At 32.8% G+C, this 6,794-nt stretch overlaps 1 long non-coding RNA gene and 1 pseudogene across 1 annotated transcript; one reads left to right on the plus strand and one right to left on the minus strand.

Moving 5' to 3' along the window:
• The first annotated feature begins 958 nt into the window (after positions 1–958).
• On the plus strand, positions 959–1,991 carry LOC145058789 (uncharacterized). The gene is made up of 2 exons (XR_013686523.1): positions 959–1,292; positions 1,413–1,991. It is a non-coding gene; the product is annotated as an uncharacterized LOC145058789 (long non-coding RNA).
• A 1,870-nt stretch (positions 1,992–3,861) lies between these two features.
• LOC145058788 (protein S40-4 pseudogene) lies at positions 3,862–4,674 on the minus strand (annotated as a pseudogene).
• Between the last annotated feature and the right edge of the window lie 2,120 nt (positions 4,675–6,794).

The raw sequence follows: 6,794 nt of genomic DNA on the forward strand, positions 1-6,794 counted from the left end.
AGTTGGTTACCCTCCTGATTCATTTTCCCTTTACTCATTTACAACAAATCCCACATCATTTCCTACTGATATTAATGACTTTTATGAGATTCATTCTTGTTTCTCTTCAAAATATAACCTACGAAAGGACATTATTCATACATGTACAACTTTGTAATGCACTTAAATATTTATTAGGGGAATCTTGACTAAGCAGGCGCATTTCATGACTACATTTACATTTCCAATCAAATGATTTATCGTATCATGGATTCTAGACAAGTCTACAAACGAGTGGAATCACAAGTGCTATGATTTTTGAGTTTACTTAGCTTTAAGATCGAACTCATGGGATAAGATACAACATCATTATGTACAATATAATGGTGTATTGTACATACTGATGTTGTATCTTATCCCATGAGTTCGATCTTAAAGCTAAGTAAACTCAAAAATCATAGCACTTGTGATTCCACTCGTTTGTAGACTTGTCTAGAATCCATGATACGATAAATCATTTGATTGGAAATGTAAATGTAGTCATGAAATGCGCCTGCTTAGTCAAGATTTCCCTAATAAATATTCAAGTGCATTACAAAGTTGTACATGTATGAATAATGTCCTTTCGTAGGTTATGTTTTGAAGAGAAACAAAAATGAATCTCATAAAAGTCATTAATATCAGTAGGAAATGATGTGGGATTTGTTGTAAATGAGTAAAGGGAAAATGAATCAGGAGGGTAACCAACTGTTGCGTTTGTTCTCATTTGGTCCCTTTTCTTTTTTTTGTACTCAATATACCATCGAACTTGTTGTCTGTGTTCACCATAACCCTTTGACCGGCTATCACAGGTCAAAAGCCGGTCAAAAGGGCTATGGTAAACACCAACAACAAGTTCGATGGTATATTGAATACAAAAAAAAGAAAAGGGACCAAATGAGTACAAACGCAAAAGTTAATTACCCTCAAGAGTCATTTTCCCCTTGATTTAATAAATAAATTGTATATTATTATTGATTCCTTCTCAAGATCATACGCTGCAAAGTAGTAGCAATCAGCCAATGTGAAACACTGTCACCTCCTCTTCCGCTGTTGGGAACCACCATTGACGGAACCCTAGACGTCGTTTATATTGTTGATTCCTTACCATCGCTCGACTGAGTGCCTTCATCCGTTCTAATCGGCATCTCTCACTGCCACCGTCGAACTTGGATCTGTACCACCATCGAAGAAGGATAGAGATGAAGATCGAGGTTGCCACCATCTTCGGATCTGGAAAGACGAAGCTTCGTCTTTTCAAACCCACAAACACTGTAAGTCATCTGCAAGCGATACCCAACGAAGAAAGCAAAGCATTCTTCTTCTTCTTCTTCTTTTATATCGAAGTATCAATGATTTGGAAGTGCTTGACAATTTCGATTTTGATTTTCTAGGCTTTGACTTTTCTGGGTTTTGAAGTTCTTAAAAGCTTCGATGAACGCACAATCAAAGATTGGAGGTTCTGAAAGCTTCGATCTTTGATTTTTTTTATTCATTGACTGGATTTAGTTTAAAGTTAAATCAACTTTGAGTCTAGTTTATAGGTTCAAAGCGGGTTAACTAAGTTCAAAGAAATCGAAGGTCGATTTCTGAGTTGTTCCCCCTCGATTTGCAGGTGTCTATATTAATCATTTTATGTGTGTATATGTTGAAGAAGATGAACACATAAAAGCATTCGTTTTATGTGGAGTTTTACAGATTGATTCAAAAGATGGAAAACTTGATTCCTTCAAGAACAAAAGGATTTTCAGGAACTTGATTTTTAGAAGTTGATTTCGGAATTTCTAGAAACAAAAAGAGGTTGAACGAGTGGTGTTGCTCGATGGAGAGAGAGAGAGAGAGAGAGAGAGAGAGAGAGAGAGAGAGAGAGAGAGAAAGAAGGCGGGGAAGGGGGTTTATTTTATTTTTATTTTAAATTGAAAATGTATTATATAAATTTAAAAAATAAAAATAATAATAATAAAAAGAGTAAATCGGTCTTTTAAAATTGTTCAACCAAAATTACAATTAAAAAATATGACTTTCAATTTAAAACTTTCTGACTATAACCACAATTTTTGAATATGGACCAATTTTATATTTTTATCAAGTTATAATTATAATTCACAAATAAACGATACAACTTTCTATAGGCCATCTATAAATTGAGACATCTTAGAACATCTCCAAGTCGACTCTATTTTTCATTATTTATCCCACATTTTTCCTATTTTTCTTCAACTCTAACCCATTTATTCTTTTATTTTCGGAGAAATAAATAATATAACACAAAATACAGTGTTATACTATTCACTTCTCACAAAATAAGAACCAATTTTGAATTGTCGGTGTTATTGCATCTTTTTATATATTTATATATTTCTAGTTTATTTTTATCTATTAATTATAATTTTAATATAATATTTAATATTTATGGTATTTTATTATATATTAAATTATATTGATTAATTATAAATATAAAGTTTTTTTTATCAAATTCATATAAAAATTGAAATATATATTGAAATTTTAAAACACAATAATATATTTTACAAAAGCTTATAATTAAGATGTTATTTGGTTTTTTTGAATAAAAAATCTATAACGTCTGCGCAGATCACCTCTGCAGCTCTTTGCAATAAAAAAGGTGAATCAATCGGTTGCAGAATACAGTAAGAAGCGTGTTTGTTTTTTTAACATTTGCATGTTGTTGTAAATATTACAATATTAAAATAAACTGATTTTATAACCCGAAAATTATTTTTTAATACCGAAAATTTAATAAATATGCTATTTCGGCAAGAATTTATGATATTACAATAAAAAACAATGATATTTTATCAACAAATTATTATTATTCAATATAAAAAAAATTCTAAAAGAATAAACAAAAAAAACGATAAAAAATATGAAATAAGATTTCAGCAATATATAATCAATATTTTATGAAGAAAAAAAAAAGAACAAGAAGAGGTAGGAAGAAGCAAAACAAATGTTTCGCCAAAAAAAACATACGCAGAGTTTTTTAATCCGAAGACTTCTGAAAAACAAACAACTGTGAGATGAAAAGTATTGCGTGTGTGCTGTGTCGCGCAACAATAAGAGGTCTGAAAATATTTTTTCCAAAAAACAAAAAGCAACTAAGCATTATCAATATAATCTTATTTATTTAATATTATTATAATGAAAAAATATAGATTATATATTTGTTAAAAAATCAAATTAAAAGAAGGGAAATTAAAAGAAGGGGTGTGTTTGTTCCAGAAGAATATACTACAAATATATTTATAAAGGGATAAAAATAGGATAAAAAACTATATCCTCCATCTGATATTCCATGAAAAAAAAAATCCATTTTGAACCCAAAAAATAAAAATAGGTTGAAGTGGTCTTAAAACGTCTTGCGCACACAGCTTCATAACAAAAAGAATTTCTTAAAATAACCAAAATGGATTAAACATTGTGTGCTTCTTTTCTTGAGTGAAAGTAATCGTTTTTTTCTTTTTTTATGTGTGGTATAAAGTATAAAACAAATAGAAACAGTATTTTTTTTTTCTAAATGAATATGCCCACATAACCATTATTTATATATAAACGAACCATGTTCAACTTAGATATAACATTATATATAAAATTATAACGTGGATTTGTATATTTAACAAGCAAATTAAATAATTTAAAATAAAAGTTTAATAATTTGTCAAAATTCAACCTTTAAAAAGACAATGCTTTTGCTACGATGTTTCGTTTCTTCAACTTTGAGCGCCTGCAATAATTCAAAAGCTTCTGCAATGGCGAATTCGGAAAAAAGCTCTGAAAAGCAGAGCCCCAAAAGTTGATTCATCATTCGGATGCAAAGATTCGTAAGTATGAAAGTAAAAATCTATAATTTCGTCTCAAAATTCAAAATTACATTATAAAAATCACCAGAAAGATGTAAAATCGTGGAAGAAAAAAATAAGGGGTAAAACCTGTTTAGTTAACAGTGTGTAGTGAAAATTCTCTCATCAATGTGTAAAATCCGCAATACTCTACTCTAATTTGAAGAAGATTAATTATAGGAAGTGTTAATCCTGAAAACCAGTTTTCTCCCAAATTGCGTTTCTAACCCTACTCAGATCTCGTCCTTTCAAAGTCCGCCCGATTCCTTCGTGGACGGAAAACGAGGCGATTCTCGTCCTCGCCAGTTGTCTCGCCAGAAACTCATGCGGCGGAATCCGGTTACCGGTGCCGTCGTCGCCGTAGTTATTTTCGTTGATATCATCGTCTTCATCGTCGTTTCTCCTCCGATTGTCCCTGTAATCTTCTTTTAGTATCTTAGACCAGTCCGGAACATTGACCGGCAACGACGACGCTGTTCCTCCGATCTCCTCTCGCTTCACCACCGCCGATGACTTCTTCGAGATCCGCGAACTCGGCACGGTTTTCCGTAACTCAGGCGATGCGGCAACGTTCCAGATATCTGATTCGTCGAGCTCAAACATGGAGTCCGTTCCGATAGAAACGTCCCTTTCACCGGAAAAGTACCGGAAGTTTGATCTCGCGTAGTAGCTCTTGGATGCCGCCATTGAAATCGAGCTCTCTTTCTCTCGCTAACAAAATTTCTACTGTGTGTTTCGGAGTTATTCGTGATGAGTTGAGTCTGCCTTTTATAAATGCTCCCAATGGATAAGGTTCTCTCTCATTTTCTTAACCTTTTTCATACTTCTAGTTTCTATTTCGAAAATAGATTAATTTGATACATTAATAGTTGCTTTTTTTATATGTTGTTATTTAATTTGTATTAATTTATTGTACATGTAAAACTTTTTTTGGCAGGCCACTTTGAGTTTCATTTAACTAGGTTTTTTTTTGAAGTTATTTATTAAAATATTATATATTAAAATAATACATATTTAGTGTGACGACCCGTCATTTCTATCCTGTAAAAATCAAACTTGATCAACTAAAGTCAAACATATCAGACAAAAGTCAAACTTATTTCTTTAATTATCCTAGTATGGTTAGACTAATGAGTTATAGGTGTATAGACCATATATTCTAAGGTGTTGTGTGTTAAATGAGGGAAGCAATTAGGACCGAGGACCTTTGCATGAGCCGCAAACCCTCGCAGCCGCAAACGGTTCAGACCGCTAATGAGCCTTCGGGCCGTGAACCTCCCTCGGATCGCAAACTCTACCTACATATATGTGTGTGTGTGTGTGTATATATATATATATATATATATGTGTGTGTGTGTGTGTGTGTGACTGAATTTATCTTCACTTCTACACTTCTAGCCGCAAACTCAAGCCATTTTCTCTCAAAGTCTTCAACCGAAAACCCAAGTTTTCTCTCATCTATCATCCGAAGATCATCCAATCCACCTTCGGATCTTGTTAAGGATGTTTATTGTTCTTCATTTTCTTCGATCAAACACCCTTCATTCTTGAGTGTACGTCCGTGAACACCTACATCTCTTTCATTTCACTAAGAACATACATTGAGTTCCAGCCGAAAACACTTGAATCTTCAAGGGCCGAAAACCCTTTGCGGTCGTGAACACCGAAGGTTGGTCGTGAACATCAAATCCAGCCGTGAACTCCAAGCAGTTGCTTGATTTTGGTTCTAACACTTCTTTTGTAAGTGTTCCTTACATCATAGGTTGTTTCCTTTACACCTTTGAGGTTATACTCACTAATTTCATGCCTATATATCGCGTGAGATGCATTATAGGACTTGTTTTGTCTCGGGATCTAACTTGCGGAAACAATCATCATAAAGCAAACCTCCAATCGAATCACTCCCACAAGGTGAGTTCATACCCCTATAATTTACCTTTTTAGATGTTTTAGGGGAGGAATACAAATAGAACACAATAGAATTGTGTTAACATTTACATGTGAAAACAAACAAAGGATTTCTTATGCTTTTTATAATTTGTTAAAATCACTTCAAAAACTCTTTTAAACTATTTTAGACCGTTGTTTATTATCAAAATCGTATTCATTTATATATTTATGTATAAGTCTGCTTTAACAGACTTAGGACTATTGCTAAATACCTTGACTCTTGTTCCTTGTTTGGTTGTGGGCTTAGGGTAAGATCACTCGTCCGACTGTCGGCTAAATCATAGTTATACTTGCTAAATATATACATGAATATTAAACTCCATTTTCAAAGTACTTACTTAACTCAGTTGCATACATTGAGCAATTGAGTCTTTTATCCAAAGCGGATACAGTTCAAACAAACATACTAGTAAACTATAATAGGTATAGTTTAGAGGATCAATACATACTATTTTCTAGAACAGAGGAACAATACATGAAACAATACATACATACATACTATTACTATTCATACAAAGTATATTACTCTTTTACAAGAACAGAAAGGAACTTACATACTATACGTGAGCAAGTTAACTAAAATGTGATGGTACTATTTTAGGACATAGCAATATACTTGCTATGTCACATTTTTTATAACTAGAGTCTCCTGGAGGGAGAACGTGAGTTTGTGTATAGATCTATACTGGATTGACAATCCTACACCTCGCTGCTAGCTATAGTGGGACCTGTAGCTCTACAGGTGACAAATGTCATAACTTTTTCGATGCCTGAAGAACGTTGTGTTTCACACTAGTCAATCAAGCATGGTTATAAACTTATCACATTATAACCTTAATTTAACCAGTTTGGTTACAAGGTAGTTAATGCATCAGTAGTGTATTTCATACAATACTACTGTAAACCTTCATTTTCCATTACATTCATACAGTGATTTTCTCTCGTGAGAAATGCATACAATTTTTC

This window comes from Lactuca serriola, chromosome 6 (assembly GCF_051521515.1).
Source record: "Lactuca serriola cultivar US96UC23 chromosome 6, Lser_US96UC23_V15, whole genome shotgun sequence".
Taxonomy (NCBI): domain Eukaryota; kingdom Viridiplantae; phylum Streptophyta; class Magnoliopsida; order Asterales; family Asteraceae; genus Lactuca; species Lactuca serriola.